The 25,720-nt window shown below is 37.8% G+C and overlaps 1 long non-coding RNA gene across 1 annotated transcript; it reads left to right on the plus strand.

Annotated features, from left to right (window-relative positions):
* The first annotated feature begins 1,257 nt into the window (after positions 1-1,257).
* On the plus strand, positions 1,258-15,323 carry LOC134484440 (uncharacterized). Its single transcript, XR_010061897.1, has 3 exons — positions 1,258-1,381; positions 12,148-12,274; positions 15,290-15,323. It is a non-coding gene; the product is annotated as an uncharacterized LOC134484440 (long non-coding RNA).
* The last annotated feature ends 10,397 nt before the right edge of the window (positions 15,324-25,720 follow it).

A 25,720-nucleotide genomic window follows, 5' to 3' on the forward strand; every position in this document is an offset into this window, starting at 1 on the left:
GGCAGTGGAATTAGCATCAAACACAGATAACTTCAGGGCAAACCACAACATGAAAAATAGTGTCAAAAAGTGAACTGAAAACAGACTTATTTTGGTAGATGTTGAGAAAGGATTAGAAGAGTTGAAGGTGCTTTTAACCGTGTAAGAACAACAATGCCAATGAAACAGAGCTTTCTAGTAGTAGACCAATATTCAAAGAATGTACATGAACAGACCTATGTCTCCAACTGCATATGTTGTAGAGGATGGCCTTGTTGGGTAACAATGGAAATAGAACCCTTGGTCCTGTCTAGGTTTGACTCCCAGTTCAAGTGAATGTCCAGTGGCAGAAAGAGGGGTTATAATGAAAAGGTTAAGGGGACTGGTAAGAGATATTGTAGTCAGGAAACTGGGAAAGGAATTAATATTTTAAATGTAAATTTAGAAATATCCATTAAAAAAGCAATAAAATTTGTTAAAAATAAAAAAAATTATGAAAGAAATAAAAGAAAAGAAATCTTCCGGTTAATCACAACTATTGACTCAGAATTTTAAGGGGTTACTGTCAGGTAATGGTATTCAGAGTAATACTAGTGGAAAGACTGATATGATGAAGTCTCATCTAGAATCACTTGTTCCTCCCAGATATTAGTGACAGACACAAACTACATTATTAGAATTCAATGCATGGAGGAGTTTTCTCTGTGCTGAGGACACAATACTTTACTTATCTTTCTTCCTTAGGACGTTTTCCTTCAAGGTAAAATGGTAAAAGCTATGAGCTCTCAGGAAAAATTATAGTGCCCTTCCCAACACCTGGCTTTTGGGATAAAGAAATGAATTATATAAAGTATCTGACTTCCAAGAAAAATAACATGTTATTTTTCAGATCTTCTGAGAAGCATCTCAGATGCTTCTGAGAGACTCCAAGCTCCTGATTCCATATGTGGAAATCTCAGATAAAGGCTATATCTTCAGTGAACCTACTCGACCTCTACCCAAGACTCAAGGACCTTTCCCACTGACCACGTATTTCTTCCATTTTTATACCAAGACAGAAGGCCAGCTTCATATTCCCCATGTCTGATCACTTCATCCTCTGTTTCTCCCTCCCAAATTGCTGTATACAATGCATTAAAGGACAATTAATAAACCCTAGATGTACTGAAGGGATATCTAAGAGGAAGTTGCAGTCAGGACAACACTGTGACATCACAGAAGAAGCTCGGGCTTCCAGAATACAAGAGATTTTTCAAGGAGGGCCTAATGATGATGTCACTGAGAACTGCCGTAGACTACCTGCTGTACAGATTTCCTTACATTGACCAGATTTGAGGGTGACACTTTCAGAAGAGTCTCCTGTTTAAGAGTGGAAACCTTTACATACTAAATCTCTCTAAAGGTAGAGACTGCTCTTTGTTTCATTAGGGTTTACATGCTCTCAATGGACAAAGTTAGTTAGGGGTTTAGCATGGCTAGAAAAGATTTAGCAACATAGAGAGAAGAAGATTCTTATAGATAATATTTTATTCCCAGGTTCATTCCTGTGACATAGAGTTCAATATCCCAGGTTTCCTCTATTTCCAAAGGCCAGTATTTTGCCTACAGACCTTAATTGAATGAATATTGTATTTCACTTTCTCATTGTCCTTTCCATGATAAGAGATTTTATTAATATTCCTGTATGCGTACTCAAAAATTCTGTTTCCAGTTTTATTTTCAGCAAAGCAAATGACATAATGACTATAGAATTCAGTTCTCTAGTCCTATTTGATATCAGTACTATACTATCTACTTTCCTGTGCTCCCATTGCTAGACTTGAGGGTTGGATGTTTTACAATGATTCTCACTGAAAGCCAAACATAAGATATCGGAGGATGGGCAGAAAGAAGGATGGCTTGAGGACCAGTGAAACCTCAACTTCAATAGGTTCATAATAACTTGAGAGAGTCTATTTGGCACTGTCATTTCTGAACTCTACATTCTTGACCTACTTGCTCAGAATCCGTGTCACAATTCCACCTAACCACATAGCTGTAGGAGCCACAAAAGTATATATATACATCAGCCACCAAAACTAGATAATATTGATGTAGCTAAAAAGTGCTTTCTGCCAGCAACCTGATATAGATATTTCCTGAGAGACACAGGTAGATCATGTCAACTACAGAAATTAATGCTAGTGGCAAATCAGTGAACTGAAACAGACCTCTTGTTGGCAGATTTTGAGAAAGGAATTCAAGAGGTGAAGGAGCTTTCAATCCCATAAGAACAACAATGTCAATGACCCAGAGCTTTCTGGTACTAGACCAATATTCAATGAATGTAGATGGACAGAGCTATGGCTCAAACTGCATGTGGTAGAGGATGACCTTGTTCATCACGAATGGAGGCAGAAGCTATTGGCCCACTCTAGGTTTGTCTCCCAGTTCAAGGGAATGTGAATGCACAGTCAGAGGGGTTAAAGTAGAAGGGGAAGGATATGGGTAGGAATCTTATGGGCAGTTAAATGGGAAACGAAATAACATTAAATATAAATATAGAAACATCAAGTTAAAAAAATCAATACAAATAAAGCTAAAACATAAAAAAATGAAAGGAATAAACGAAGAGAAAACTGACAGCTAATCATACCTAGTGACTCAGAGAAGTAAAGTGGTAATCAGTGGAAATATTAGTGGAAAGAATGAGATTATGAAATCCCAACTAATAGCACTGCTGCTTCCCAGACTGCACTATAGATATCCAAAACATGGAGGAATTTACTCTGAGCTAGGGACACAATACCTGTCTCTCCCTTTTACCTTAGGACATGTTTCTTCTTATCAAAAAGAGTAAAGGTCATGAGCTCTCAGGAAAACAACTGTGCCCTTCCCAGCACTTGACTTTTGGAATAAAGAAATTAATGATATAAACTCTCTGATTTCCAGGAACCATAAAAACAGGGAAGTCCAGATTCTTCTGAGAGGATCCCATCTCCTGATTCCCATAGGTGGGAGGCTCAGATAAAGGCTATCTCTTTAGCATTCCCACTAACTCACTACCAAGTACTCACTGAGCTATACTGAGGACCATGTATTCCTTCCTTTTTTGTACCAAGACAGATGGCCAGCTTCCTTCGTTCTCCCCATATCTGATCTTTTCATCCTTTTTATTCTCCCTCCCAAATGGCTGTTTACTCTGAATTAGAGGCCAATTAGTAAGTACTAGTGGTACTGAAGGAATATATGAGAGGCAATTGCAGTCACGACAACACTTGTGACAACACAGAAGAAGATAGGGATCTCCAGGTTGCAAGATATTTTTCAGGCAGGGCCTAATGATGATGTCTCTGAGAACTGCCATGGCCTACCTTCTGAACAGATTTCCTTACATTGACCAGATTTGAGAGTGCCTTTTCCAGGTATCTCTCCTGTAACACAGGGGAAACCTTTATGTATTCCATCTCCAAACCTAGTGAGTTTTTTTCCTTCATTAATGGTTTCATGCTCTGAATGGAGAAAGTTAATCAGGCATTTGGCATGGGTAGAAAAGGTCTAGGAACATGGAGTGGAGGAGATTATTCTGGATAATAATTCTATTCCAAGGTCCATTCCTATGACATACACTTCAATTTCCTAGGTTTTCTTTGTTTCCCAAAGGCCAGTATTTTCGCTCCAGACCTTTAATTGATTGAGTATTGTATTTCATTTTTGTATTGTACTTTCCTTATAGGAGACATTATATATATATTCCAGATTGTGTACACAAAAATTCTGTTTTGCAATTCCATTTTTGCAATTAATAAACAACAAAGCATGCCAATATATAGAGTGAATATAACAGTGTAAATATTGTATACCTACTTGAAATGATGAAGTCCAAAATCCTTATTTTATCCAAAAATTAGGAGACAGCATTAAAGCAAAAAGGACATCATAGATTATAGAATGTGGATGTCTAGTCCCGTTAGATGTCAGTTCTATAATATCTACCTTCCTGTTCCCAGGGCCAAACTTAAGGGTTTTGGAGGTTTTACCATGATTCTTTATTCAGGCAAAACACAAGACTCAGCAGGATGGGCAGGAAGAAGAATGTCTTGATGTCCAGAGATACCTCAACTTCAATAGGTTCAAAAATAACAGGAGGGAGTCTGATTGGCATTGGCCTTTGCTAATTCTACATTTTTGAACTAGTTGCACAGAATCTATCCTAAAATTCCAACTAACCACATAGCTGTAGGAGCCACCAAATATATACATAAATACATATATATATATATATATATATATATATATATATATATATGTGTGTGTGTGTATGTATATATGTATAAGTATGTATATGTATATATATATATATATATATATATATATGATAGAGATAGATAGATAAATAGATAGATAGATAGATAGATAGATAGATAGATAGATAGATAGATAGAGAGATCTGCCACAAACTACATAAGATTGATGATGCTAAGAAGTGCATGCTGCCAGGAAACAGATATAGATCTTTCCTGAGAGACACAGGTAGAGCATGCCGATTATAGAAATGAAGGTTATTGGCAGACCAGTGGAATGTAAACGAATCTCTTGTTAGTAAATTTGGAGAAAGGATTACCAGAAGTGAATGGGCTTTCAATCCCATAAAAAAAAAAACAATACCAATGACCCATAGCTTTCTGGCACTAAAACAATATTCAAAGACTGTACATAGACAGAACTATGTCTGCAGCTGCATATGTAGCCTTGTTGGACATCAATGGGGGGAGAAGCTCTTAACCTTCCAAAGCTAGTACCCCAGTGTAGGGGAATGTCAGGGTGTGCTGGGAAAGGGAGTGGTTGGTGAGGGGGAACACCTTTATAGAAGAACTGGTGGGGAAAGTGATAGGACTCTTATGACTGGAAAACTGGGAAAGTGAATAATATTTGAAATGTAAACAAAAATATCTAATATTTATAAAAGAAATAATAAAAGTTTAACAAGTTGAACAGCCAAAGTGAAGAGTCTCAATCCCACTAGAGAGGGAGAAGAAATGTACCTCAGGAGGGAAGAGTGAGGGACCTGGGTGAGAAAGGAGACAGTAAGGGAAAGAGGGGAACATGGTCAGTTATTGGTGGGGAGTAAGACTGAAACCCTGAGTTTCAGCAGAATTAATGGAAACAGGCAATGGAAACAGGAGCTAAAATGTTGGAGGTAGTTGGTGGCTCTAGAATATTCCAGAGACCTGAGAGGTATGAGACTATCAGGACTCAGTAAAATGCCGGGAGTGTGTAGAGGGACCTTGTAGAGCCTACCTCCATGTGGAAGAGAGAGCATGGGTCTTCTTAGTGGGGAAATGAGTCCATTGAAGTTGAGAGATATTAAGGATTAGTGATGGTCACTTTCTCTTATTTTCATAATTGGAGGTTAGTTTATGCTTGTGTGCTTCTGTTTCTTTTGTTGTAAAGATTAATTTCTTGCTTTATCTATGATTTTACTTGCCTCCTTGTGTTGGGGCTTGCCAGTTAGTGTCCTTTTTATTAATGGATATGCAGAAAATTATTTTATATCAGAAAAATTCCATGTCTTCTAAAACATATAAAAATCAATCTGACTCTCAAACTCTTCCTGGGAAACATTTACCATCAGTCATGCAATCCCCAGGACCATCAAAATCTAAAAAGGGGTATCTAGAAACTTAACTGTCGGCCCAAAGGTCTTTAGGATGTTCAGCAATTTCTCCAAGAGCTTGGTGCACCTAGAGAACAAAAGAACTAAAGCCATCTTCCCAGGGTGTTTTCCCAAGAACCACATATTTCTTCTTTCCTTTTATACCAAGACAGAAGCCCAGCTTCCTTTTCCACATCTCTGATCTCTTCATCCTATTTGTTCTCCCTCCAAAATGGCTGTTTACTCTGAATTATAGGCCAATTAGCAAACCCTAGATATAAGGAAGGAATATCTGTGAGGCATTTGCTGTCAAGACGACACTTGTGACATCACAGAAGAAACTAGGGCTCTCCAGGATACAAGAGATTTTTCAGGCATGGCCTAATGATGATGTCACTTAGAATTGACATGGCTACCTTCTGAACAGCTTTCCTTATATTGACCAGATTCAAGGGTGTCCTTTCCGGGCGTGTCTCCTGTGACACAGTAGAAACTATTATTTGCTAATCTCTTTAAAGTTACAGACTTCTCTCTGCTTCACTAGTGGTTACATGATCTGAATGGAGAAAGCTAGTCAAGGGCTTAGAAAGATCTAGGAACTCAGAGAGAAGGAGATTCTTCTGGAGATTAATTTTATTCCCAGGTCCAATCCCGTGACATAAAGTTCAATTCCCAAGGTGTTCTCTGTTTCCCAGGTGCCAGTATTTTCCCTACAGACCTTTAATTGAGTGAAAATTGTGCTACATTTTTTGATTTTACATTCATTGATAGGGGACATTACATATGTTCCTGCATGTGTACTCAAAATTTTCATTTTTCCAATTCAATTTTTTGCAATAAAAATTTTGGCTACAAATTGGGCCCAGTTATAGAGTGAATATAACAGTGTAAATATTGTGTACCTTTTTCAAATGTTGAACTTCCAAATACTTATTCTGTCCATAAATTACCAGACATCAGTTAAGCAAAGGACAACATGGACTATAGAATGCGGTTTTGTAGTTCTTTTAGATCAATTCTGTAATATCGACCTGCCTGTGGTCCCAGGGCAAGACTTGAGGGTTTTGGTTGTATTAACACGATTCTTTCTTCAGGCCAAACATCAATTTCTGGGTGATGGTCAGCAAGAAGATTGGCTTGAGGTCCAGTGAAACCTCAACTTCCATAGGTTATAAGAACAGGAGGGAGTCTATTTGGCATTGTCATTTGTGAATCCTATATTCTTGACCTAGTTACACAGAATCTAAGTATATCTTCCATCAAAATTCTTAGTAGTAGAAGCCACCAAAAGTATATATATATATATATATCCGGCACCAAAACTAGATGGATTGTTGAAGCTAAGAAGAGAATGCTGCCAGCAACTGGACATAGATCTTTACTGAGAGACACAGCTAGAGCATGTCAAATACAGAAGTGAGTGCTAGTGGAAAACCAGAGAACTGAAAATGGACCTCATGTTTGTAGATGTTTAGAAAAGATTACAAGAACTGAATGGACTTTCAACCCCATAAGAACAATTCAACTAAGCAGAGCTTTCTGGTACTAAACCAATATTCAAAGACTGTGTACGGACAGACCTATGCCTCCAACTGCATAGGTAGCAGAGAGTGGCCTTGTTGGGCCGCAATGGAAGGAGAAGCCCTTCCTGCTCCTTAGGTTTGACTACAAGTTCAAGGGAATGTCAACGTGCAGTAACGGGGGTTATAGAAGTAGGTTAGTGGGACTGCTTAGGAATCTCATGGACAGGAACCTGGGAAATAATATTTGAAATGTAAATATAAAAATATCCAATTAGAAAAAGTAATAAATATTGCTAAAAAATAAAAAAAGAGAGAGAAAAAGAAAAGTTAACTGCAAGCAAATCACACCTATTGACTCAGAAATCTAAAGGGTAACTTTCAGGGAATGGTAGTCAGAGTAATACTAGTGGAAAGACTGAGATGATGAAGTCTCAAACAGAAGCACTTCTCTCTCCCAGATATCACTGTCAAACACATACTGCACTATAGGAATCCAAAGCAAGGAGGAGTGTACTCTGAGCTGAGGACACAATACTTGTCTTTCCCTCCTTCCTTAGGATCTTTCTCTTCTCGGAAAAGTTATAAAAGCCATGAGCTCTCAGGAAACAACTGGGCCCTTTCCAATACCTGGCTTTTGGAATAAAGAAATTAATGATATAAACTCTCTGATTTCAAGGAGCAGGGAAGTCCAGATTTTTCTGGGAGACTCTCAGTTCTTAAGTCCTATATGTTGAAGGCTGAGATAGAGGATATCTCTTCAGCAAACCCACTCAACCCCTAACCAGGAAACACTGAGCTTTCCAATGGACCAAGTGTTTCTTCCTTTTTTAGACAAATACAGAAGGCCAACTTTTTTCTCCCCATCACTGTTCTTTTTGCCCTCTTTCTTCTCACTCCCAAATGGCTATTGACTCTGAATTAGAGACCAGTTAGTAAACCCTAGAGGTACTGAAGGAATATCTGAGAGGCAGTTGCAGACACAACAACACTTGTGACATCACAGAAGAAGATAGGGATCTCCAGGATAGAAGAGATTTTTCAGGCATGGCCTAATGGTGATGTCACTGAGAGCTGCATGGCCTACCTGCTAAACAGCTTTCCTTACATTGAACAGATTCGAAAGTGGCTTTTCAAGGAGTTTCTCCTGAGACAGAGTGGAAAACTTTACATACTACATCTCTCTAAAGCTAGATACTTCTCTTTGCTTCATTAGTGGTTACGTTGTCTGAATGGAGAAAGTTAGTCAGGGACTTGGAATGGGAGAAAAGGTCTAGGAACATGGAGAAAAGGAGATTCTTTGAATAATAATTTTATTCCCAGGTCCATTCCTGTGACATACACTTCAATTTCCCAGGTTTTCTCTGTTTCTCTAAGGCAAGTATTTTCCCTACAGACCTTCAATTGATGAAATATTGTATTAATATTTTTTCTACATTCCTTGAGAGGGGAAATATATATTCCTGAATGTATACTCAAAAATTGTTTTCCAATTCAATTTTTTGCAATGATTTTGGCAAAAAAGGGGCATAGGTACAGAGTGAGTAAAACAGTGTAAATATTGTGTACCTACTTCAAATAGTAAACTCCCAAGTCCTTATTTATTTCAAAAATTTTCAGACATCAGTAAATCAAAGGACCACATGGAGTATCAAATTTGTTTCTCTAGAACTTTTTGATATCAGTACTACAGTATCAACCTTCCAGTGTCCCAGTGACAGATTTGAGGGTTTTGGATGCTTTTCCATGATTCATTCTTCAGGCCAAACAGAAGATTCAGGAGGATGGGCAGGGAGAAGAATGACTGAAGTCCAGGGAACACTGTACTTCAGGAGGTTCATAAGGAAAGGAGTGACTCTATTTTCCATTTTCATTTGTGTTTTCTACATTCTTTTTTTTTTCTTCTTTCAGAGCTGGGGACCGAACACAGGTCCTTGGGCTTACTAGACAAGCGCTCTTCCACTGAGCCAAATCCCCTACCCGGATTCTACATTCTTGACCTAGTTGAGCAGAATCCATGTTAAAATTCAACCTTACTTCCTCAGTGCAGGAGACATCGAACTGTATATATATATTGTATATATATGAATGCCACAAAAACTCGATAATATTGATGAAGCTAAGAAGTGCATTCTGTCAGTAACCAGATATAGATCTTTCCTTAGAAAAAATTCATAAATGAGTGCTAGTGGCAAACCAGTGAACTTAAAATGGACCTCTTGTTGGTAGATTTTGGGGAAGTATTACAAGAGGTGAAGGGGTTTAACCTCATATGAAAAACAATGCAAATGAATCAGTGCTCTCTGGTACTAAACCAATATTCAATGTAGGTACAGAGACACAACTATGGCTGGTTATGTCCTCCTTAAGCATCAATGGAAGGACAACCCATTTGTTCTCCCTGGGTTAGACTCACAGTTCATTGGAACGTAAAGGGGCAGTATGGGGCATAATAGAACAAGAGCAGGAGCATGGTTAGGGATCTTATGGGCAGAAAACTGGGAAACGAAATAACATTTCAATATAAATATAGAAATATCCAATTAATAATAAGGAATAAAATATGGTAAAAAATAAAAAAAATGAAAGAAATTAAAGAAAAGAGTACAACCAACTAATAACACCTATTTACTCAGAAATCTAAAAAGTCATTGACAGGGAATGGTAGGCAGAGAAATACTAGTGAAAAGACGGGGACAATGAAGTGGCGAATAGGATCACTTCTCTCTCCCAGATAACAGGGTCAGACACAAACTGCACTAAATGAATCCAAATCATGGAGTAATTTACTGTGAGCTGAGGACACAATACCTGTATTTCCCTCTTCCTTAGAAACTTTTTCCTCTGTGACAAAAAGAATAAGTGTCATGAACTCTCAGGTAAACAACTATTCCCTTCCTAACTCTTGAATTTTGTAAGAAATTAATGGTATAAACTCTCTGATATACAGGAACCATAACAAGCAGGGAAGTCCAGATGCTTCTGAGAGGCTCCCAACTACTAATACCCATATGTGGAAGGCTCAGGTCAAGGATATGTCTTCAGCGAATCCACTAAACACCTGCGCAGGCCTCACCGAGCTTTCCTATAGACCACATATTTCTTCCATTTTTTATACAAAGACAGAAGGGCAGCTTCCTCCTCCCCTTCCCTGATATCATCTTCCTCTTTGTTCTCCCTTGCAAATAGCTCTTTACTCTGAATTTGGAGCGAATTAGTAAACCCTAGAGGTACTGAAGGAATATCATCAATTCAATTGCAGTCAGGACAACACTCGTGACATCACAAAAGAAGCTAGGCCTCTGCAGGATAAAAGAGCTTTTTCAGGGAAAGCCTAATGATGATATCAGTGAGAATTGCAATAGCCTACCTGCTGAACACCTTTCCTTACATTGACCAGATTCGAGTTTGCACTTTCCTGGTATGTCTCCTGTTACACAGTAAAAACCTATACATAACCCATCTCTCTAAAGCTAGAGACTTCTCTCTGCTTCACTAGTGGTTACATGCTTTCAATGGAGAAAATTAGACAGGGACTTGGCATGGGTAGAAAAGATTTAGGAACATGGAGTGTAGGAGATAATTCTAGATAATATTTTTATTCCCAGTTTCATTCCTGTGATATACAGTTCAATTTTCTCTGTTTTCTCTGTCTGCCAAAGGCCAGTATTTTGCCTACAGACCTTTAATTGAATGAATATTGTATTCCAATTAATTATGGTTAATTCCTTGATGGGGGGTATTGTAAAGATTCCTCAATGTGTACTCGATAATTCTGTTTTATAATTCCATTTTCTGCAATGATTTTGGTCACAAAGGGTGCCCAGCTATAGAGTGAGCATAACAGTGTAAATACTGTATACCTCCTTCAAACGATAAACTCCCAAATCCTTATTTTAACAAAAAAATTACCAGACATCAGGAAAGCAAAGGACATCATGGATTATTGGATTTGGTTATCTAGACCCATTTGATATCAGTACTACACGATCTGTCTTCCAGTGTTCCCATGGTCAGACTTGAGGGTTTAGGATGTTTTACCATGATTCTTTATTAAAGCCAAAAGGAATATACCAGATGATGGGCAGGAAGAAGAATGGCTTGAGGACCAGTTATACGACTACTTCAATAGGTTCATAAAAACAGGGCGGAGTCTATTTGCATTGGCATTTTTTAATTCTACATTCTTGACATAGTTGGGCAAAATCCATGTGAACATTCCACTTGACGAAAGAGGTGTAAGACCCACCAAATCTATATTTGTACTCTTCAGACAACCAAACTAGATAGGAATGATGAAGGTAAGAAGTGCATTCTGCCAGGAGCCAGATATAAATATTTACTGAGAGACACAGATACAGCATGTCAAATACAGAAGTGAATGCTGGGACCAAACCAGTGATCTGAAAACGGACCTCTTGTTGGTAAATTTTGAAAAAGGAGTCGAAGAGCTGAGGTGCTTTCAACACTAGAAGAACAACAATGCCAGTGAACCAGCGCTTTCTCATAATAGACCAATATAAAAAGAAAGTACATGGACTAACCTATGCCTTCAAATGCATATGTGGCAGAAGATGGCCATTTTGGGCAACATTGGAAAGAGAAGCCCTTGTATTCCCTACTTTGTCTCCAAGTTCAAGGGAATGCATTGCGGCAGAAAGGCTGATTTGAAAGAAGGAAATGGATTGGGTAGTAACCTTATGGGCAGGAAACTGGGAAAAGAAATAATATTTTAAAAGTAAGTTTAGAAACATTCAGTTAAAAAATCAAATTTTGGTAAAAAATAAAAAAGAATGATATAAAAGAAAGAGAGTTGCCAAGTAAGACATATTCATGCAGAAATCTGAAGTGTTATTCAGAATAATACAAGTGGAAAGACTGAGATGATGAAGTCTCAACTACAAGTACTTCCCTTTCCCAGATATCAGTGTCAGACACAAACTGCATTATAGGTATCCAAAGCATGGAGGAGTTTACTCCGAGCTAGATACTTCTTTTTCACTTCTTCCTTAGGACCTTTTATACTTGACAAAAAGAGTGAAGGTCATGATGCCTAATGATGATGTCACTGAAAACTCTCATGGACTACCTGATGAACAACTTTCCTTACATTGACAAGATTCAAGTTTGCACTTTAAAGGTATGTCTCCTGTGACACAGTGGAAACCATTATATATTCCTTCTCTCTAAAGCTAGAGACTTCTCGCTGCTTCACTAGTGGTTACATGCTGTGGCGCTTGACATGGTTGAAAAAGATTTAGGAACATGGAGAGTAGGAGATTCTCCTAGATAATATTTTTATTCCTAGGTTCATTCTTGTGACATACAGTTGAATTTTCTAGGTTTTCTCTGTTTCCCAACGACCAGTATTTTCCCTACAGACGTAAAATTGAATGAATATTGTATTTCAATTTCTTTTTTTTTTATTATCTTGAGTATTTCTTGTATAAATTTTCAGTGTTATTCCCTTTCCCGGTTTCCGGGCAAACATCCCCCTCCCCCCTACCCTTCTAAATGGGTGCTCCCCTTCCCATCCTCACCCCATTGCCACCATCCCCCCAACAATCTAGTTCACTGGGGGTTCAATCTTAGCAGGACCCAGGGCTTCCCCTTCCACTGGTGCTCTTACCAGCTCTGGAAAAAAAAGAACTTAAATATCCTGTATTTCAATTTCTTATTGTAAATTCCTTGTTAGGGGTCTTTGTAAATATTCCTCAATACACACAAAAATTCTGTTTTCAATACCATTTTCTGCAATGATATGGTCACAAATGGGGCCCAGCTATATAGTAACTATAATAGTGTAAATTCTGTGTACTTACTTCAAATGCTAATCTCCCAAATTCTTATTTTATCGAAAAATTACGAGACATCAGGAAAGCAAAGGACAACATGGACTATTGAATTCTGTTTCTTGTCCCATTTGATATCTGTACTACCCTATCTAGCTTCCAATGTTCCCATGGCCAGACATGAGGGTTTAGGATGATTTACATGATTCTTTCTTCAGGCCAAATGTAACATACCGTGTGATATGCAGGGAAAAGAATGGCTTGAGGACCAGTTATACGTCTGCTTCAGGGTTGGGGATTTAGCTCAGTGGTAGAGCGCTTGCCTAGCAATACAAGGCCCTGGGTTCAGCCCCCAGCTCCGAAAAAAGGAGAAAAAATAATGTCTACTTCAGTAGGTTCATAAAAACAGGGGGAGTCTCTTTGAAATTGTCATTTTTGAATTCTATATTCTTGACATAGTAGTTCAGAATCCATGTTAACTTTCGAATTAACTTCATAGGTTTAAGAGGAACCAAAGTACATATGTATACATCAGACAAAAAAACTAGATAAGATTGATGAAGGTAGGAAATACATTGTGCAAGTAACTGGGTACAGATATTTACTGAGAGACACAGATACAGCATGTCAAATACAGAAGTGAATGCTAGTAGCAAACCAGTGATCTGAAAACGGACCTCTTGTTGGTAAATGTTGAAAAAGGATTAGAAGAGCGGAAGGTGCTTTCAACCCCATAAGAACAACGATGCCAGTGAACCAGAGCTTTTTAATACTAGACCAATGTACATAGAAAGTACATGGACTGACTTATGGATACAAATGCATATGTTGCATAGGATGGCCTTTTTCGGCAACATTGGAAAGAGAAGCTCTTGTCATCCCTAGTTTGTCTCCCTGTTCAAGGCAATATCATGAGGCAGAAAGGTTGGTTAGAGTAGAAGGAAATGGAAAAGTTAGGAATCTTATGTGCAGGAAACTGGGAAGGGAAATAATATTCAAAATGTATATATAGAAATATCTCGGAAATCTGAAGTGGTAGTCAGAGTAATAGTAGTGGAACGACTGAGTTATTGAAGTCTCCACTAGAATCACTTCTCTCTCTCAAATATCAGTGTCAGACCCAAACTTCACTATAGGTATCCAAAGCATGGAGGAGTTTACCGTGAGTTAGGGACACAATACTTGTTTTTCCCTTCTTCCTTAGGACCTTTTCTTCATGAAAAAAAGAGAGGAAGCCCCGGGTCCTGCTTATATTGATCCCCCAGTGAACTAGATTGTTGGGGGGTGGGCTGCAATGGAGGAAAGATGGGGAGGGGAACACCCATCAAGAAGGGGAGGGGGAGGGGTTAGGGGGATGTTTGCCAGAAACCGGAAAAGGGAATAACAATCGAAATGTATATAAGAAATAGTCAAGTTAAAAAAAAAGAAAAAAGAAAAAAGAAAAGAAGAGTAAAGGTCATGACCTCTCAGGAAAACAACCGTGCCCTTCACAACACTTGGGTTTGGAATAAAGGAATGAAGGATATAAACTCTCTAATTTCCAGGAACCTTAAGAACAGGGAAGTTCATTTGCTTCTGAGAGCCTCACAGTTCCTTAGTCCCTTATGTAGAATGCTCAGATCAAGGCTATCTCTTCAGCGATACCACTCAACCCTTACCAAGGACTAACTGAGCTTTCCAAAGGACCATTTATTTCTTCCCTGTTTTTTATACCAAGATAGAAGGCCAGCTTCCTCCCCATTTTGAATCTCTTCATCCTCTTCATTCTTCCTCCGACACTAAGATTTACGGAACCAACGAGGATAAACAAGGAGAAAGGGCAAAGAAAAATGCTTGAATTTCACTCAGAAGAAGGAATAAACTAATTAGAGGAGGCAGATGGAAGGAAAGGATTGGGTGCCTAAGGGGATGGGAAGGGAAATGTGGTTTGAGAATCATTTCTTGGGAGAGACGAGCAAGAGGGACAGAGGGCCAAAGAATAAAGAGAAATCAGTGACAGTCCAGGGTGGGCGCTATCTCTGATTTACCAGCAATCTGGGATGGGTGAGGCTACACTGGTGTCCATGAGGGTGACTTTAGCTGAGACTTGTAACAGTGGGGATACAGATACTGAAATGGTCACTTTCTGTAGCCACAGAGGACCCAAGGTGGAAGGATAAGGACCCAAACCCACCCCCAAAATTTTGACCCAGAAATTGACCTCTGTGTAAGAAACACAGGGACTGAGATGGAAGAGGAAATGAGGGAATGGCCAAAGGATAAGTGGCCGGATGTGAGACTTATCCTATGAGCAAACGACAAACACTGACATTATTAATGGTCCTTTCTTATGTTTGCATTTTATGTTTATTGTCCTCTGCGAGGCTCCACCAAGGGACGACTGACACTGAAGCAGACTCGCACGGTCAAATATCAAATGGAGCTCAGTGAGTCTCACTGAAGAGCTGAGGGAAGGACTGAGAGAGGCAGAGGAGCACAATGGTCCCCACGTGGGTTCACTAAACCTGTTGCCAGTCTGTGGATCCTGTTCTCCTACCCGGGCTGCGTTTTCAGGACCTGCTGGGAGACAATGAATCTAGTCTTGCATAGACTTGATTTGCCCGGGGTGGAGATGTATCCAGAGTGGTCCTCTGCTCATTCAGTGTAGAATGGGAGAGGATAGGAGGAGGTACTATAAATGGTGGGTGCCTGGAGGAGTGTGGTTGACAGGGCAGCATTCAGAATTTTACCTGGTGAATATGTACAAACACTTTAGCAAGGGGCAAAGGCATGACATCATGGGGACGGGGGCATGTCATCATGGGGGTTTGGCATGACATCATAGGTTTGGGGCATGATATCATAGGGGTGGGTGAATGACATCATTGTGGTCGAGGCATGATATCATGAAGCTTAAGAGAAAATAGATGAAACTAGAAAAAAAAATCAGCCCAAGAGGGAACTGAGACCTAGAGACACTAACATGGAAGGCCTTTACCTATGCATAGTATCAGCTGTGAGATTAATCATATTATATCTACAATCCACAAATGCAGAGAGAACAAAGGAAAGGAGAAGGCCCGTGAGGGGAAAAGCATAGACCTATCTGAAAGGAAAACTGGAACAGATTATGTGAGTGAGTGACAGCGACTGAGGACAGAAGCGGAGGGTCAGCGGGGAAGATGGAGGGAAAGCGCGGTGCAAAGAGAAACAGCCAGAAATAGAGAACATACGAGTTAATGTGGAAACTCGATGAAAACACTGGTTAATTCATGGTGTCTAGAGGGCCACGTTCCTGAGGATTTAATCTGACAGAGAATGCAGAGTACGAACCTGCAATCCTTTGAAATCGAGCAAGTAGGACTTCAGGGTCGGGGATGGGGCACATTCAGTGGAGTCAATTTCTGAGGAGGTAAAATGGAGATCCCTGAACAACAGACTGATGCTGGGAAAGAGATTATAAAGATATAGCAAATGAGGGATTCCTGGTACTTTAAACCTGCAACTGATGTAAATGCACAGGAAAACCCTTCCTGCACTCTAAGGTTTGTTTAGCCATTGTTCACCCTGAGAAATTATACACACAATGATAGTGTGTCCCTGAATACGTTCTAACAGAACTGTGACACTGAAATCCTTGGAAGAAACCATAATTTATTTTCACACAGACCAATCTTCTGCTGGCTGACTGTTTCCTGGGTCCACTCCATCCTTTCACACTTTGTGCACCTGGACACTCTAGGAAGGAGACAAGAGATGAGTGAATGTCTGTGTGTGTGTGTGTGTGTGTGTTTGTGTGTGTGTGTATCTGTATATTGGTTATCGTCTGTGTGTCTGTATTTGTGTATATGTGTGTATGTGTGTGTGTCTCTGTGTGTGTCTGTATGTGTTTTTGTGTCTCTCCGTGTGTGTATATGAGTATGTGTCTGTGTGTTTGTGTATGTGTGTGTGTCTGTGTCTGTGTGTTTGTCTGTGTCTGTCTGTGTCTGTGTGTATGTCAGTTTGTCTGTCTATGTCTCTTTCTGTGTTTCTCTGTGTATCTGTTTGTGTTGCATGTGTGTGTGTGTGTTTGTGTGTGTGTATGTGTGTGTGTGTGTGTGTGTGTGTGTCTGTCATGCATAAGCTAACCATCCTTCACACAGACTGTCTGGATTGCTTTTATTTTTAGGAGGTTGGTGAATGTTTCTCTTGTCCTAAAAGACCACTCTGGTTCTCAACTCTCTCTGTGAAGCCATGACAGGTTGAGTAATTTTCATGTGTGAGGAGTCTGTCCTATTGAAACTTGCTTTCTTAGATACAATATCACTTGAAAAACACATCTCAACATTTACTATCCTTATTCCGTGATCCCTTGAGGGGATTATTCCATTATTATTATTATTATTATTATTATTATTATTATTATTATTACAGGATTATTCCTTCATATTGCTCTCTGCATTGTTACCAGTGTGCTAAAGTTCATTGACGTCAGGAAGAAAGATTTTGTTTCATATGGGTCACATTGGATGGCCATGTCTTTGTTCTTGGAACTGAAAGATTTATTTGCATGCTCCCAAGATCAAATACATTAAAGTACAGAAATTTCCTTGGTCTTCTACATGAGAGTGACACCAAGTTATGGAGGAATAAGACAGTTTTCCACAATGTTTCAGGCTTTGGGGATTGGTAGACATTACATAGCCATCTTTTTATTCATAGCAAGAATAGTCAAAATTATTAATAGAAGGCAGAAAATTTTAACAACATATTTTTGCTGGCTAATTTAAATTCCTGTATTGTATCTCTAAAACATTATACATTCCCTTTCAGGTTCTTCTTGAAATTGTTTGAAGAAGTGAAAACTGGTATGTGTTTATTTGTTCACATTCATAAAGATGGTCATTGCTCTAGTGATGGACAGATGGCACAACTTTCAAGAGGCAAACTGACTTTCTTGCCAAAGAAAAAAATCAACTTCATGGAGGCAATTTCATTCTTAGGTACAAATGTTTAAAATCCCCTGAGAATGCTTCCTACAGCTATCATTTCCTGTATATTGTAATATCCTAGGAAATGGGTTTTCTCTTTGCATTTTGTTTCAAGTATTAAGATCTACAAGAAAGTTTTGATTGCATGTACCATTTGGAGATGTTGTCTTTTTTTCTTTCCTATAGATGGATTCTGGGTTGTAGACTCTCAGGCATTTTATGATCCATCTCTCACAATAGGGGTTGCAAATGAGATGACTCTTCATCAGGAATAAAGGAAAGAAGACAGGTAAAGTAATAGAGATCTCCCTGATGTATTTATCGCCTCTGAGTATGACTGTTGTCATCAACCTGTATATATAAAATTTAACTTTGAAACAAAGTACACTCCCATGAGTTTAAGCCTTTGTACTTTTCATTGTGTAAATATTTGCAATAAAGAGAACATTAAAAGTAATAAAGTTGTGTGATGTGTATAACTCTTTTAACAGTTTCCCTTGTATAACTTAATAGAATATATAAATGGTTTTCCTTCATGGTAAATGTAATGAAGACAATGTCTCTTCTAACAATATATGTAGTAATTTTGACCTCTATAAAATTTAATATGTGCGTAACTTGCCTACACATCCACCGCAAATACTTATGGGATACTTCCTATACTTACTCAGTGTTTTTTCCTAAATATTGGGTTAAAACGCATTTAGCAGAATAGATATTGTGGTGGATGTAGGGAGGAAGGAAACTGAATGGGAGGGGAAGTAGAGAAAGTAATGGGTAGGAGGAAATAGGTATAGTGGTTTTGCAGGAATCAGGTATAGTGGGTTTGGAGGGATTAGGTAGAGTGAATCCAGGGAAAAGGGAATGAAAAACACAAGTGTTGGGTGGGCATCTCTAGGAAGTGCCAGAGACTTGGGAAAGGCAAATCCCCAGGGTATCTATTGATGTGACTCTAGCACTGGGGATATAGATCCTTAATATGCCACTTCTGTAGCCAGGCATGACTCCCAGTGGTGTGACAAGGAAAAAAAAAAACACCCACAAAACCTTCAATCCACCATGAACACAGCCTACAACATCTTCAGAGACAAAGATAGATACAGCAGACATGGAAGGAACATTCAACCAATGATTAGCACAGATTGAGACCTACCCTGTGGGCAAGCACTGATCCCTGACACATTAAAGATACTCTATCATGCTTACAGACAGATTCCTAGCATAACTGTCCTCTGAGTGACTCCACCCAACAGCTGAGAGAAAGAAGTGTAAAGATTCACCACCAAACATTAGCTGGAGCTTGGGGAGTCTTTAAAAAAATAAAAAAACAGGTGAAGAATTGATGCCCAGTTGATATGAGCGACTCAACAGAAAGACCATTAGAGTCAACTCACCGGGACTCTTGGGGATTGCCAAAGACTGAACCACCAACCAGAGAGTGAACATGGACTGACATTGAGCCCCTAGGACACAGGTAGGAAATGTGTAGCTTTGTCTTTTCACGGGTTTTCCCGACAATGGGTGTTGGCGTACCTGGAAGATGGAGCACCGATATTGGGATGTAAAGTGAGTAAATAAATAAATGAATTTTAAAGGCACAGATATCCCATCTACAGACAACATGTTTTGGGAAAGCCCAATTCTAGTTGTTCGGTACCCACATGAAGACAAAGCCTATTGAGTGCCATGCCCTTAGAGTCCATAATCCTTTTCATTCTCTTCTTCCATCAGAGTCCCCGAGCTCCACCTGTGGTTTTGCTAGTGGATGTCTGCTTCTGTCTGAGTCAGCAGCTTAGTGGAGTCTCTCAGAGGGAAGCCATGATAGACTGATTTCTCCAAGCATAACAGAGTGTCTTTAATAGTGTCACAAATTGGTGCTCATCCATGGGGTGGGCCTTAATCTGCACTAACCATTGGATTATCATTCCTCACTCTGTGCTCTATGCACGGCCCTTTCATTTCTTGTGGTCAGAATAAATTTTGGGCCAAAAGATGGTGTCTCTATCACTCCATTTTGTTTGCTCTCTGGCTACAGGAGATGACTTCTGCAGGTCCATATCACCGAGGCGTTGAGTCTCAGCTAAGGAAACACCCATTGATTCATGGGCATCTCTTACCCCAGCTCTCTGCCTCTTTCTGGATATTACCTCTACCTCCCCACCCCTATCCATCTAGGCTGCTGTGTCTGGCCTCAGATTCAGATGATATGATTACAGAGACTAGATATGCATGGTGAGGAGATACCAGAGGGTTCCCCTCCTGCTCAGAGGAGAAAGTGCTGGGGAAAGAATTGTGAGAGGGGTGAATTGGGGGGGGGCTGTGCAACATGTAAAGTGAATAAATAAACAAATTAAAGTGAAAATAACTGAATCTACTTGAAGATAAGAAGCAGGTATGTGTGTGTGTGTGTGTGTGTGTGTGTGTGTAAGAAAGTAAGTAAGTGTGTAAGTAAACTTGAAGGTAAGAGCAGTTGTGCATGTGTCTCTGTGTGTAACTGTGTGTGTGATTTTGTGTGTATGTGTGTTTGTGTGAATATATATATATATATATATATATATATATATATATATATGAAGGTAAGAAGCAAGTGGATGTGTGTTTAATATTAAATTATTACATTTGAGAAAACAGTTGTCTATGCAGAAGACAGGACACCTTAGGCACTATATTTACAAAGAAATGGTGTTTGCTGAAAATTAAGAAACGATTCGGTGATTAATAGCACTATCTGTTCTTCCAGAGAACCCAGGACCGAACCCTAGCTCCCGAGTGACAGTTCACAAGTGGCTGTAATTTCAGCATCACAGAATCTCACAACCTCTTCAACCTCCTGGACATTAGGCATGGATGTGTTGCACACGGGAAAAAGCAGGTAAACCTCTTACATTTGTACAACAAAAAATAGAAAAAAATGAGCAGTTCCTGGTTCACATAATTTGATTTTGTTGAATATTCATAGTGATAATCACAGTCAAAAAAACACTTTATTGATCAGTAATGCATTAAAAGTCACTAAAGTTAATGATCACATGAGTAGCCTAAAATCTATTTATTTAAAAATTTGCAATAAAAATTTGCAGTCATTAAATTAATATTTTGTTAATATACAAATTAATAAACATTAATATTCTCATATAGAGCTGAAAATAATACTTCCACATATTTGTTTGGCTTTTATAAATATTGCAGCTTCTAGTTAGTTTGTTGTTGGTTTTTGTAGGATTTCATTTCCAGGTGTTAGCACATAAACTCTATAAACTCATACAGAATATACTACAGGAACTTATGCCCTCTTGTGTTGAATCCAGGAAGGTTGCTATCTGTTTTCCTTTTTGTATGATCAATTTTCTCTACGTACATTACAAGGTTATTTTTGTTCTTGGATTCTTCCAGTTTTGTCAAGCCGATAGCTGATAACTTGGGAATATTTAATTTTTGAATATCATTTATGATGCTATTTCCTGATGTCTGCATTATCACTGTTGTAGATTTTCAAATGGATGGCCACATGAACAGGTATTCGGGGACTGAACATGCCTTATAACTACTGTTTTTTGACTTTTTGAAAGAAGAAATCAGAAAGGCATGGTGTTTTGGGTAAGGTACTCTGTGGGGGAAAACAGGAAGGAGGACAGAATTTGAGACATAAATAAATTAATAAAATAAATAAATACAAAAATAAAGCAGAATTCAAACTATACAGGAAAATCGGATTTAATTGACAGGAAACAGTGTGGTTTTTATATAGAAACCTAATTACTAAATTTTATATACTTTAATCAATCTAATGACTAATTCTCAAAAAATTAGAAAATTGAAAAAAAATGTTAAAAGTAACTTTGTAGGTTTACCAAATCATAGCAATAATGTTTCTACAACTGTACACTTTCTATGCAATTATCCAAACCAGAAATCCAGTTGACATTTAGTTATTACATATCTTATGTCATTCTATTCTGTGATAATTCATTACTTTTTTTTTTATCTTCTGTGGCCACACCTTTGAAGATAAATAATAACTTTGCTAGAATATCTCTAAATTTGGATTTGCCTAGTGGTTTTTCTCTTTTAGGTTGAGATTATACGTACTTGACACAGATACCAAAAAGTGTTTCTTGCTTTGTTTAACGCAGTTAAACATTAGGAGGATGCCTGTCATCTTATGAACACCCAATTATGGAGCAATGAAATTATTTTAAATTATTTTCCTGTCATAGTTAAAATGTTTTAATATATTTTTCTTTTGTATTTCCTTTTAAAGTAATAGAAGTTAAAAGAGAATAACTTAATGCCTATGTAAATACTGTGTCTCTCTTCAATACTTTATGCATTGCTTTCAACTTCTCGTCATTTTTTTACCAACATTTTGACCTGAGTGGTCCTTACTGCATGTAAGTAGACTCAGAATAATGAGTCAGAGGAGAATATAATTATTGTCTTTCTGTTTGGGTGACTCATGCCTAAAACAATACTGTAGTTTTAGTGTCATGGTAATTTTTTAAAGACTTCTATATTTTCAGCACACTGAAATGGAATTATATTTTTCTTTAATTATATTCATAGGACTCAATATTATAATTTTATACTATTTTATTTTCTTCTTAAATAGCTACCGGAATCTAATTATCTAACACTAGCTAACTTTTATATTTGCATTCTGTCACTTGTAAACCCACAGAATGCTATATTTACATTTGAATTTGTGCAATAAAAATGATTCAGGAGAAATCCTGAGGTTTCACAAAAAAAAAAAAAACCTTACTAAAGCTAAAAGCACACATTGCACCTGACATGATAATAGTAGGAGATTTCAACAACCCACCCTCGTTTTCGGAGAGATCTTGGAAACAGAAATTAAGCAGAGATGTAGAGGAAGTAATAGAAGTTATGAACCAAATGGATTTAACAGATATTTAAAGAACATTCCATCCTAAAATAGAAGGATATACATTCTTTTCATAACCTCAGGGAACCTTCTTTAAAATTATACACATAATCGGCCCCTCAACAAACCTTAACATATTCAGGAAGATAGAAATAATCCCATGCATTCTATCAGATCACCACACACTAAGACTGGTCTTCAACAATAACGATAATAACAGAAAGCTCACATATACATTGAAGTTTAAAAATGCTTTACTCCATGACAACTTGGTCAAGGAAGAAATAAAGAAAGAATTAAAGATTTCTTAGAAATTAATGAAAATGAAGATACAACATTCCCAAACATATGTGACATAATGAAAGCAGAGCTAAGAGGAAAACTTATAGACCTAAGTGCTAGTGAAAAGAAACTGGAGAGAGCATATGTCAGGAGCTTGATAGCACATGTAAAAGCTCTAGAAAAAAAAGAACTAATTAAAGCCAAGACGGGTAGAAATCAGGAAATTATCAAACTCAGATCTGAAATCAAGGAAGTAGAAATGAAAGGACGATACAAAGAATCAAAAAAACCAGGAGCTGTTTCTTTGAGAAAAACAATAAGATAGATAAACACTTAGCCAAACTTATCAGAGTTCAAAGAGAATGTATCCAAATAAAAAAAAATCAGAAATGAAAAGGGAGACATAACAGAATGTGAAGAAATATAAAAAAATCAGATTCTACTATAAAAAATCAGATTCTACTATAAAAGCCTATATTCAACAAAAGTGTAAAATATAGAGGAAATGGACAATTTTGTAGACAGATACCAGGTAACAAAGTTAAATCAGGAAGAAATAAACTATCTAATTAACTCCATAACTCCTGAAGAAATAGAAGCAGATATTAAAATCTCCCAACCAAACAAAGCCCAGGTCAAGATGGGTTTAGTCCAGAATTCTATCAGACCTTCTTAGAAGATCTCATACTAATATTGTCCAAATTATTCCACAAAATTGGAGAGACTGAGCACTATCACATTCCTTATATGAATCCTCAATTACTCTTATACCAAAACCCCACAAAAAAATCATCACAGAAAGAGGACTTCTGACCAATTTCCTTTATGAATATTGAAGAAATAATACTCAATAAAATTCTTGCAAACCAAATCTAATTACACATAAAAAAAATCATCCAACAGGATCAAGTAGACTTGAACCCAGGGATGGAGGAATGGTTTAATATAGGAAAATTCATAAATGTAATCCATCATGTAAACATACTCAAAGATAAGGAGCACATGATCATTTCATTAGATGGTGAGAAAGCATTTGAAAAAAATTCAACAACCCTTGTGGATAAAAGTTCTGGAAAAATCACGAATTGAAGGCTCATTTAAAACATACTGTAAAAAGTATACAGCAAACCTGTAGCTAACATCAAACTAAATGGAAAGAAACATAAACCAATCCAACTAAAATCAGGGACTAGACAAGCCTGCCCAACTCTCTTCCTACTTATTCAATACTGGACTCCATGTCATAGTCAGAGAAACCAGACAACAAAAGGGAGTCAAACGGATACAAATTGGAAGGGAAGATATGAAAATATCACTATTTGCAGATGATAGGATAGTATATACTTAAGTAATCCCAAAAGTTCCACCAGAGAACTTCTTAACCTGATAAATAACTTCAGCAAAGTGTCAGAATATAAAATTAACCCAAACATACCAGGAGCCTTCCTCTCCTCAATGGATAAACAGGCTGAGAAAGAAAATAATGAAATCACATGCTCCACAAAAATTTCAAATAATATATAATGTCTTGGTGTAAGTTTAACCAAGCAAGTAAATGATCTGTATGACAAGAAGTTCAAATGTCTGAAGAAAGAAATTGAGGAAGATCTCAGAAGATAGATAGAGCTTCCATGCTCATGGATTGACAGGATTAATATAGTAAAGATGACCATTTTGCCAAATGCAATGTACACATTCAATGCAATCTCCATCAAAATTCCTACTCACTTCTTTAATAGAGATAGAAAGAGCAATTTGCAAATTCATTCAGAATAAGAAAAGGCCAGGATAGCTAAACCTATCCTCAACAATAAAAGAACTCCTGGGGGAATTATCACCCCTGGACCCAAGCAGTATTACAGAGCAATAGTGGTAAAAACTACATGGTATTGGTACAGAGTCAGATGGATAGACCAGTGGAATAGAATTGAAGACCCAGAAATGAACCCACATACCTATCGTTTGATATTTGACAAAGTCGATAAAACCATCCAAAGGAAGAAACATAGCATTTTCCAAAAATAGTGCTGGTTCAACTAGAAGTCATCATGTAGAAGAATGCAAATTATCCCATTTTTATGACCATGTACAAAGCTTAAGTACAAGTGAATCGAGGACCTACACATCAAACCAGATACACTCAAACTAATAGAAGAAAAGGTGGGGAAGAGTCTTGAACACATTGCCACTGGAGACAATTTGCTGAAAAATTACCATTGACTTATGCTCTAAGATCAAGAATTGACAAAAGGACCTCATAAACCAGCAAAATTTCTGTAAGCCAAAAGACACTGTGATTAGGACAAAACTGTAACCAAAATATTGGGAAAACATTTTTTACCAATCCTATAACTGATAGTGTTAGTATCTGAAATATACAATGAACTTCAGAAGTTAGACTCTAGAAAGCAAAAATATCCTATTAAAATGGGGTACAGTGAGTTAGAAAACATTCTCAGCTGAATGTTATCGAATGGCCAAGAAACAACTAAATAAATATTCAACATACTTAGTCTTCAGGGAAATTCAAATCAAATCAATTCTGAGAATCCACCTTACACGAGTCAGAATGGAAAGATATAAATCTCAGGTTACAGCAGATGCTGGCAAGGATATGGAGGAAGAGTAAGACTCCTCCATTGTTGGTGGAATTGCAGACTGGTACAACCCTTTGGTAA

This window comes from Rattus norvegicus, chromosome Y, assembly GCF_036323735.1.
Source record: "Rattus norvegicus strain BN/NHsdMcwi chromosome Y, GRCr8, whole genome shotgun sequence".
Classification (NCBI taxonomy): Eukaryota; Metazoa; Chordata; class Mammalia; order Rodentia; family Muridae; genus Rattus; species Rattus norvegicus.